Genomic DNA, 11489 nt, shown 5'->3' with positions numbered 1-11489 from the left:
AATGAACCTTTTGTGGGGATTTGGCTATAGATATTAAAATATGAATTAAGTAGCATTCCTATTCTTTTCTTTATTTTATTTAAATGTTAAAAAAAAGCAGGTATATTCTCATTCTCTTTCTCATTCCTTACCAGCTTCAGGCAAAAACTTTTTAACCATGTTACCCTCTGGTAGCACAACTAAAAGAAATCATGAAATTAGAAATCACAGGATGTATAATATTTATAAAATGTTAGCTTGGCATTAGCTAAGAGAAAGCCTGAGGCTTTCCAACCTGGCAAAGATATATTGCCCTGTTAAAAATTAATAGGTATAGATTATGGATATATAATTGCTTTGGGTGACCAGCTACAACACTGAAAAAAATTTAAGAAGGGTAGGATTATTTTACATAAAGAAATCCAAGATCAGTAGTTTAAGCTAAAACAAAACAAAATTACTTTTCTATTTACTTAGAAAAATATTTGCTATACAGAATGACTCACCACTTTTCAGAAGTACACATCACAGTTTAATTTATTTCAGAAATATTTAGTGAGCACCCTTTTTGTAAGAAACTGTGCCCCTTATTGAAGCAATGGAGCCACAGCGCTTCACCTCTAGGATCCCTGTCCGACCAAGAAGACAATCCAGCATCAGCTGCAGTGCTAAGTGATACCTGCTGCAATAAAAGCTATTTACAAAATACTATGAAGAAGGGAGACAGCAAACATTTAGGAAGTCGTGGTGGTGAATGAAATGAACGTTTGAAGAAAATCTCATAGAGGAAGTGACCTTTGAGCTACATAGTCCTTGAAAGATGAGAATGATTTCATGAAGGTAAGAAATACAGAAGGGTCACTCTGGAGACAGTGAGATCAGACTACCGAGAAAAGACAAAATTACAGAGGCCCAAAATAACCTTGCAGGAACTTTATGTACTCTAGTGCTACAATTCTCAAAGTGTGGTCTAGAAAATAGCAGAAAAGCATTCCCAGGAGCTTATTAAAAATGCCAAACCTCAAGCCTCACCCAGATCTCCAGAATCAGGGTCTGCATTTTAACAAGATCCCCTGGAAATCTGTAAGCGCATGAAAATTTGAGAAGCATCACTCTAGAGCCAAGAGTAACTGGGGGAAAAACGATGTGAGAAATGAGGATGCAAAGACAAATAATGCCATGTAGTTTATACCGATCAGAAGGACTGAAGGGGTTCGTAGGCAAACAACTGATATGATCTCTGATTTAAAAAGACAGTTCTAGTGGCCATGTGGTAATGTATCTTTGTGAAGAGAGCATGGGACACAGGAAAATCAGCTATGGGCTATGATTACATAACAATGATAGTTCCATCTTATTGAGTGCCTACTACATGCAAGACATCATGGCATAAACCTTATATTTTATATGTGTTGTTTTAATCTTCCCATAATCCCCATTCTGGAGATGAGAATCAATATAAGAAAAGTTTTTTAAAAGTGTCCAAAGTCATGTGACAAGTAAGTTGCAGAAGAATTCTAACTCCAGCCTAATTTCAACATGCAAGTTCTGTCTCTCAAATAGACCCCAAGTTCACCTACTTCATTTCATCACCACCCTGGCGTATGATACCACCATCTTCTGAATTACCTCGATAGTCTGCTATGAGCTTCTATTCTTGCTTACTATAATGTAATGCAGCAGCCCAAATGATCTTTTGTTAAAATATTTTTTAAATTATTTTTAAGTAATCTCTACACTCAACATGGGCCTCAAACTTACAACTCTGAGACCAAGAGCCACGTGTTCTATTGACTGAGCCAGCCAGGAGCCCTGCAAATGATCTTTTAAAAACAGAAATCCTCTATTTAGCATCAAAAAATAGAATCAAATGCAAATTTTTTAACCAAAGTCCACAGGTCCATAATAATTTGGCCTCTGCCTATGTCTGAGATGTCATTTTGTGACAGACTCTCCCATCACTGCGTTCATCACACTGTACATTGAATAATATCAACTTTTTTTCCCCTTTCAGGATTTTGCACTTCTGTTTTGCCTAGATCAGTCTCATCTCATTATTACTTAAATATTTTAAAAATATAATCAACTATTGAAAGTAAAAATGATAATGTAGTAGGGGCTTAATAACACGTATAAGTAAAAAAATGTATGCATAAAATGCATGGTAGAAATAGCACAGGGAGGAAAGTAGTGGAAGTATATTATTTTGGAAGTTCTTTTTCTACATGTAAAGTATTAGAGTATCACATAGAGGTAGACTGTGAGAGGTTAAAGATGTATAATACATATGCTAAAATAACCACTAAAATAATATAGCAGAGAGCTATAACTAATAAACTAACAAAGGAAGTAAAATGAAATCTCAATAAATTGAACTATCAGATTAACAATTTATTAGATAACAAAAATTTAAAAGAGGGGGAAGGAATATTATATATATCTGATATGGCAAATTAGTTTTGGAATTTTATGATATTAATTTCTTGCTCTTAATGCACTGAATTATATTCACAATAATGTAATTTTTTCTCTACCTCCTATATTATGATCACTTCAAATCCTGCAGTCACTTAAAAATATAAATCAATACATCTTATTATGGACTTCATTATATTTTAAGTTGCAATATTTGTTTCCAAGTATAATCAAGGTTTCTTCTTTTTGTCGTGATCCTCAAATATTCTTTTCTTTTAAAGATTTTATTTACTAAAAAAAAAAAAGATTTAATTTACTTATTAATGAGAGATACAGAGAGAAATGCTGAGACATAGGCGGAGGGAGAAGCAGGCTCCCTGCGGGGAAACTGATGTGGGACTCAATCCCAGGACCCCGGGATCACGACCTGAGCCAAAGGCCGATGCTCAATCACTGAGTCACCCACGCATCCCGATCCTCAAATATTCTTAAGCAATTCTCGAATTATCTCTACAGAAAATTTAAAAAATAGTCTCATAAAACAGTGAGGAGTTATACCTACCTTCCGTATAATTTGACAGGAAGCTTCCTTAGTGGCATGAGGAATGCTAAGTGATCATTCCCATTTCTTTTTCAGTAATTCAAACTGGAGAAAACAAAATGAAAGTCAAACAGCAGGAAATGTGACCTGTCCTTTCTAACTAAACCTTCTGTCATCTAAATTTGAACCTTTCCACTGACTGGTAGGTTACCTACATCATCAATTATCATTTCTGTTCAGGGATGAGACTAGATGTGTTCCTGGTACTTTCCTCGGAGGACTACTCAATCTACTGAATTAGCTGCCTTTATGCCAATTACCCAGAGTTAAGATTGGGGGACAGGTGCTGAAATTACCTCTCACATACTGATAAGGAATATACCTGCTCGGAGGGGCACTCCATTTACCTGGTCTCAGGTTCCATGTGGAAGTTTATCTGCTGCAGTAACCTTTGCGACTTCTGCTCCAACCAGATGAGTGACTTACCGGACTCAGAATTTGAGGAGAATGAACTGGGTGGTTCAATGTAGTCCATTCCTCTCTCAGTGACAACCTGACCTTGGAAAGGATGCCTTGGGGCCAGCTCTCTGTGATGGAGAAAGGGATCTGCCCTAAGAGGGAGGCTTGTGCCAAGGGCAAAGGGGATAACCTGTCTAAATTAGGGTGCACATACCTATTTGATCATAGATCGTAAGAAATCCAAATTGTTATTTTATCCAGGTAAAAGTAATAGATCAATGAATAAATAATAATTTACCAATGAATAAATAACAATTAGTGGAGGCTTATATTATGAGAAGAAAAAATTGAGTTTTTAGGTTAAGAAAGGTAGAAATACTACTCAATGAACATATGGAATCCAGAAGCTAAGAGTTCAATTTAAAAGGACTATGCCGGAATACTCTGAGATGCTAGAAATCAGCTTTGTCTTTAATAAAAGTGATATATTAAGTGATGATTTTCTTCTCTCAAAATCCTGCATCTGTCTCTGGATTGGTTCCAGACTTAGAGTAAGGACAAAGGAGTAGTACTTATCAATGCAGTAAAACTCTGACACCTTGGTAAATTGGTAGGAAACCTTAAGGAATAAATAAGAGATGAATGAGGGAGGGAACAAAATTGCACCGGAAATCACAGTGTTTTGATCAGGGCTGGGGATGTAGTGTGTTGGGCTATGTGGGCTTTAGATCCTGGGTGGGGCAGAGTCAGCAGGTAACTTGAGACTCTTTTGACAGTTCTCTCTGCCCTTGCAGGTGTGGCTAAGGCAGGGATTAGGTGTTTTTTTTTTTTTTTTACAGCATTTTGGGGTGTGATATTTGCAGCTTTTATAGTGTTTTTGAGTCAAGTCTTTAGGCCTTCATTTCAAGGTCCAAAGGCAGACGTGTTGCATGACCTTAACATATGACTGCTAACTGGTCCTGGTCTGCTTCTGAGCTATGTGTCACCAGCTCTGGGACTTCAAGTATATGGTCACTGTTCTTGGAAGAAGTGCATGTGGTTGCAGAATGCAGGGGTTGAGGGAAGCTGCATCTTTTCACAAGGCCCACTCCAGTCAAAAGTCTTTAGGGGCAGATACAAATGCATCCTGGAGGTTTTTGTTGCCTACACAGCAAATAAATGATGAAGAAAGTGAGCAAAACAGAGGAAAAAGTTATGGAGAGCTCTTTGATGATAAAACTAACTAGAGTGTCAGACTGAAAGGATTTTTCTAAAGATTTTGTTTATTTATTTAAGAGAGAGAAAGAGTACACATGCACACACAAGCAATGGGGAGGAGCAGAGGGAGAAGCAGACCACTGATTAAGCAAGGAGCCCAATGTTTAGGACTCAATCCCAGGATCCTGAGATCATGACCTGAGCTGAAGGCAGACACTTAACTGACTGAGCCACCCAGTAGCTCCAGAGTGAAAGTTTTTAGAAAAGAATTATGTGATTTAGGGATCCCTGGGTGGCGCAGCGGTTTGGCGCCTGCCTTTGGCCCAGGGCGCGATCCTGGAGACCCGGGATCAAATCCCACGTCAGGCTCCCCGTGCATGGAGCCTGCTTCTCCCTCTGCCTGTGTCTCTGCCTCTCTCTCTCTCTGTATGACTATCGTAAATAAATAAAAAAAAATTTTAAGAATTATGTGATTTAGAAAGACTATTCTTATTCTAGTGTGCAGGATTTATTAAAGACAAGAAAACCAGCACGTAAAAGGAGGAGTAGAATGGCCATCATAACAGAACAGCTGTGAGGTAGCCAAGATGTGAGCTAATGTGATGGTATTTGGGATGAAAACTTGGACCCTGAGTGAGAGACCTGATAGGATTCAATGGGAGCATGGACAGAAGCAGTACAAAAGTTTGAAGAGCAGTGCTTACACGGTACTCAGAACAAGCAAAAGGGATCATCGATATAGGGTGGAAGATGTCACAGACATATGGGCTTTGAAAAGATGTATGTCTGATTGGAAATGTACAGAGAACACCTGGAAATGCAGAACCACAGTTTGAGGGAGAAACTAGCAGTGGAAATTTAACTATGGGAATCACAGAGGTTATGGTTAATTCAGAGAAAGGATATAAATAGTAAGAGACAATATGGAACTTCATGATTACCCTAAGGACCTAGAAATTTTTTTATTATTTTTTTTATTATTTATGATAGTCACAGAGGGGGGGGGCAGAGACATAGGCAGAGGGAGAAGCAGGCTCCATGCACCGGGAGCCCGACGTCGGATTCGATCCCGGGTCTCCAGGATCGCACCCTGGGCCAAAGGCAGGCGCCAAACCGCTGCGCCACCCAGGGATCCCGGACCTAGAAATTTTTAAAAAAGAAAATCCATGCAAATCAAGAAACAGCCTCTTAACAATAGAGAACAAACTGATGCGTACTAGAGAGGAGGTGGGGGGGGGATGGGTGAAATAGGTGATGGAGATTAAGGAGTGCGCTTGCTATGATAAGCACCTATGAAAGTGTTATATGAAGGTGTTGAGTCACTATTTTGTATACCTGAAACTAATAATTCACTGTATGTTAATTAACTGGAATTTAAATAAAAACTTGGGGTGCCTGGGTGGCTCAGTTGGCTCAAGTCATAATCTCAGGGTTCTGGGATCAGCCCTACCTTGGACTCCCTGCTCAGCGGGAACCTGCTTCTCCCTTTCTCTCTGCCCCTCACCCTGCTTACATTCTTTCCTGCTCTCTGTCTCTGAAACAAATAAATAAAATCTAAAAAACAAATACTTAAAAAATAAAAATAATAAAATATATGCATAAGGGGGAAAAAAGCCATGAAAGAAGAAAAGAAAGGAACAGTCAATGAGGTGAGAAAGAAGCAACTGAGATTTATCACAAAATCCTATTCAAGAAGTATGGAAATTTTGGGATCCCTGGGTGGTGCAGCGGTTTGGCGCCTGCCTTTGGCCCAGGGCGCGATCCTGGAGCCCCGGGATCGAATCCCACATCGGGCTCCCGGTACATGGAGCCTGCTTCTCCCTCTGCCTGTGTCTCTGCCTCTCTCTCTCTCCCTCTGTGACTGTCATAAATAAATAAAAAATGAAAAAAATTAAAAAAAAAGAAGTATGGAAATTTCAAAATATACAAGATGCAGGAAAATATTCTGGGGAATTTAGTGTGCATCAAATGCTCAATGACATTCGTTTAGTCGTATGTTCAACAGCTCTTATATTTCTTAACCTGTACCCAATACTGTGCAAGGTCCGGGGCAGAAAATAGAAAAACCAGCTCAGACCCTTCCTTTTTGGAGCTTAGAGTGTAGTAAGAGAAACGGTTATTAATCAACTGATTGTACCATAAATAATTACCAACTACAATGAGCGCACTGTGTGGAAATCCAAAGCTGTAAAAACCAGAATGCACAATAGGGAAATCTTACCTATTCTGGGAGAGTACGAAAGGTAAAGGATGGTTTCTTTGGGTCTTGAATATACTTGATAGTCTCATCTGCAGAAATCCTCTAGCGCTGCTACTTTGGACTCCAAAGCAAAGAGTGACATCATTGTTGTCATCATTAAAAAAAAGAACATGAAAAACATACCATCTACATTTCCTAACAAAAGCGACAAATGACAATTTTGAAAGAAAGGGGATTTTAAAGATTTTGTTTAATAATAAGTTGATTGTTAAGACATTTTGTACCAATGTTTATAAGGAAAAGACATCATCAAAACAATGTGTGGGAACATTCTAAATTATTTTTAATAATATGTGACATATTATATGACTGTCATAAAAGGAAATGTGTATTTTGGCTTTGATTCCTGGTATAAAAATTCACCCCTGAAACAAATATTTTCCTTTGGAAATCAATATTTTGGTTCTCAGGGCTCAAGCAAAGACTTTGGATATTACCTTCTTTTATACTGACTGTGAGGACAGAAATCTGGGAAAGCAGAACACCATGCCAACCACCATTGATCAAACATTTATTGATATTCCCATGCAGCTCATGTCAGTTAAATGCAGAGATAAAGTTATCTCAAAAAGAAGATGAAAAGCAAACTAATTAAGACTTCATCCATGCAATAAAAGAAACTTGAACTCGGATTCACCTAAGAATCAAGAAGTCACGTTCAGAAATTTGAGCAGTGTTTGTCAGGAAACAATTTTGATGCAGATTAAAATGTTATGCTCATAACCTTGGGGTTGTGTTATTATTATTTCAATATTACTCTTCATTTCTTTAAGCATAAATTAGACTCCTTTTAGAAATTTTCTTGGGAAACAGGCTTCCCAAGTTTCAAAGACATTAAAAGTTTGTTGATGTACTTTCAGATTTCACATTGCACATGATCTTCAACAAACTGGTACTTGTTGAGATTTGGTGTAATATTAAGAATATCTACAACTGTCTGAAAAAGTTATTAAAATGTCCCCCCCTTTTCCAACTATTCTTGGATATGAAGCTGAGTTTTTTTTTTACATACTCCAACCAAAACGCCACACTGTAAGAAACTGAATGCAGAAGCAGATTAGAGAATCCAGCAGTCTTCTGCTAAACCATACATAAAAGACATTTACAAAACTGGAAAATGGTGCCATTCTTCTCAGTATATTTTATTTTATTTTGGAAAAACTATGTGTGTTAACATGTAATGGGTATTCACTGTATTTTTAAATGAATTAATAAATATTTCAAAGCTATCTCAGATTAAATATCTAATGTGATTAATCCATAGATAGAAACACAAGGTCTCTTATATTCCCCTTCACTATTATTCATATTCCCCAAATGAGTGAGAACATACACTGTTTGTCCTTCTCCGATTGACTTATATAAGGGAAGGGAGAAGAAATGTGTGGGAGATATCAGAAAGGGACACAGAACATAAAGACTCCTAACTCTGGGAAACGAACTAGGGGTGGTGGAAGGGGAGGAGGGCGGGGGGTGGGGGTGAATGGGTGACGGGCACGGAGGGGGACACTTGACGGGATGAGCACTGGGTGTTATTCTGTATGTTGGTAAATTGAACACCAATAAAAATTAATTTATAAAAAAAAAAAAAAGAAACACAAGGTCTCTGGGGGTCTTCAATAATTTTTAAAACTGCAAAGTGCTCCTGAGATCCTGAGTAGGAACAATTACTGTTGACCATGGTCCCCTATTTGTTATCGTGGATCATTCCTGGACTGCTTTAAACAAAACATACTTCTTACAGTTTAGGATTAAACTGTAACTTTCACTGAGTGGTTTACTTCAACACCATGGCCAAAGTAGTAGTGCCAAGGAAAGAACAGAGAATTTGTCTTTACAGAGATTGCAGAGGACAGGAGGAAATCCTTGTCAAACTATACACTACCTATGCTGGGACTATAATGTGTCTGTTATTTGAAATGGAAAATAACTACCTTTCTTCCTCATTATAAAGAAATCATTAAAAATCTAAGTCAGTTCTATAAATATCCCCAAATTTATCCATCAGCCAAAGATAGCATTCACATTTTGGTATGTTTTCTCTCAGGTATTTTTTTCATATTGTAGCATTTGCATGTGTGCGTGAATGTGTGTGCATGTCTAAGGAAGAAATAATCCATGTGTAGACTTAGCTACAAGAGCTCTATGATAAGAAGTATGAACTTGGAAATCTCTGCTTTCCAAAAATCACTGGGGTCAGAATACGAAAGCTATCATATAATTAGTGTTAATCCCACTAAATCAAATGTAAACTGCCTTATATATTACTACAATAAAATTAAGTTTGAACACCTAACTCTGGGAAACGAACAGGGGGCAGTGGAAGGGGAGGTGGGGGTGGGGGTGACTGGGTGATGGGGGGCACTTGGCGGGATGTTATAGCATTAACACTGGGTATTATGCTATATATTGGCAAATTGAACTCCAACAAAAAATAATAAAAAAATTAAGTTTGAAATCTAAATTATAGCTGAGAAACAGATCAGACATTAAACTGTTTTCCACCTAAAAACTTTAGGGATCTTAATATACAGAAGCCATTCTGCTAATCATATTAAAATGCTAGTATGAGAGCACGCGGGCACACGCGTGGGGTCCTGCAGGTGGCCGTGACCCGGAGGGCCCGCAAAGAGGCGGTGCTGGCCGCGGCCCGGGAACTCCTCAAGCTCGCGAACCGGAGCCCCCCTCCTTTCCACGCGGTGGCCGAGGGCCGCAGCCGCCTCCTCCAGGCTGCCTTCCATGAACTCAAAGAGACGGAGAGCTGGGATCCAAGCCGGAGAGCAAGTACTTCCTGACCGGGAGCTCCTCCACGATCATCGCTTTTGCTGTGGGAGGCCAGCGTGTTCCTGGCAATGGTTTCAGCCTCACCGGGGCCCACCCGGACAGCCCCTGCCTCCCGCCGCAGCCAGGTGGGCTTCCAGCAGGTTGGCGTGGAGCCCTCTGCTGTGGGATCTGGAGCACCCGGTCCGACGGGGACCTGACCTTGGCTGGACGCGTCCTTGTCAAGTGCCCTCCCTCAGGCCGGCTGGGTCAGCGGCTGGGGCACGTGCACGGGCCCATTCTCCACATCCCCCACCTGGCCATCCGTCTGCAGTGAAATGTCAACGAGAACTTTGGGCCCCACACGGAGCTGCCCTTAGTCCCCATTCTTGCCGCAGCAGTCCCGGAGGAGCTGGAGAAGGGGACTCCTGAGCCTGGGCCTCTCAATGCTGCAGATGACCGCCACCACTCGTTCTCATGTCCCTTCTGTTGCCCGTCTGGGACTGAGCCCTGAGGAGATCTGGGAGGTGGAGCTGGGCCTTGCTGGCACGCAGTCTGCGGTCCTGGCTGGTGCCTATGAGGAGTTCATCTTGGCGCCTGGCTAGACGATCTGCACAGCTGCTTCTGTGCCCTGCAGGCTTGGATCGATTCCTGTGTGGCCCCTGCCTCTTTGGCCCTGGAGCCCCACGTGCGCATGGTCGCTGTCTATGACAACGAAGAGGCGGGCTCCGAGGGCGCCCAGGGGGCACGGTCACTGCCAACAGCTGGTGCTGCGCCGCATCTCGGCCTCCTCCCAGCACCTGACGGCCGTCGAGGAAGCCATCCCCAAATCCTACATGATCAGCGCAGACGTGGCCCACGCCATGCACCCCAACCACCCGGACAAGCACGAGGAGAACCACAGGCCCCCTCCACAAGGGCCCTGTGATCAGGGTGAACAGCAAGCAGCGCTGTGCCTCGAATGCGGTTTCCGAGGCCCTGATCTGACAGATGGCCAATAGTGTGGGGTGCCCCTGCAGGATCCCATGGTGCGGAATGCCTCTCCCTGTGGGACCACCATCGGACCTATCTTGGCTTCTCGGCTGGGCCTGCAGCTTCTAGATTTAGGCAGCCCCCAGCTGGCCATGCACTCCATCCGGGAGACCGCCTGCACCTCAGGAGTCCTCCAGACCATCAGCCTCTTCCAGGGCTTCTTTGAGCTCTTCCCTTCTCTGAGCTGTAACCTCTTAGTGGATTGAGGCCTCTTGGAAAGACTTCTCTTACACTTGAGAAGTTGTCAACTGAGCTGAAGCTGGATTATTAAAGTGGATTTCTAAATAAATAAATAAATAAATAAATAAATAAATAAATAAATAAATAAATAAATAAAATGCTATGAGTTAGAATAAGCACAAAGTGAATTGCCACAGTTCTATTCTGGTATTTGGTATTATTAAGAATGCCTGTATTTAAAAAAATGCGTGTATTTTAAAAATCTCATCTTACTGGATCTCTACCTTATCTACCAAATTTGGCCTTAAAACCTTGCTTAAAAAAGTAATGTAATCCTATACATTCACCAACATTTCAGTCTTGTGAAAGGTAGGAAGTAATTAGTATCAAATGTTTCTTAAATTAAAGACCATCTGCTTTTAATTTTTCCTCAGCTGTCTTATCCACTTTCACTATGGAAAATATTAACTTTCCACAGATTAGGCATGATTGAAACAATTTTTAAGAGGGGAGAAGAATTGGTAGAACTATTATACAATAAAGTTGAAATGAGAACATCTCAAATATGGAGGTGAGTGCTTTTTTTCTTAACTATTTTGCAAATGTTTCAACTCAATGCTTTTTTATTATATGACTGCTTGCCTAAAAAAGGAAATAAATATTCAT

General features: G+C 40.6%; 1 pseudogene; it reads left to right on the top strand.

Annotated features, from left to right (window-relative positions):
- The first annotated feature begins 9418 nt into the window (after positions 1-9418).
- On the top strand, positions 9419-10875 carry LOC129504321 (aspartyl aminopeptidase-like; annotated as a pseudogene).
- Positions 10876-11489: the final 614 nt, after the last annotated feature.

The sequence above is a fragment of the Nyctereutes procyonoides genome, unplaced genomic scaffold (genome assembly GCF_905146905.1).
Source record: "Nyctereutes procyonoides isolate TBG_1078 unplaced genomic scaffold, NYPRO_anot_genome, whole genome shotgun sequence".
NCBI classification, from domain to species: Eukaryota; Metazoa; Chordata; class Mammalia; order Carnivora; family Canidae; genus Nyctereutes; species Nyctereutes procyonoides.
This window is presented reverse-complemented; position numbering and strand designations above follow the sequence as displayed.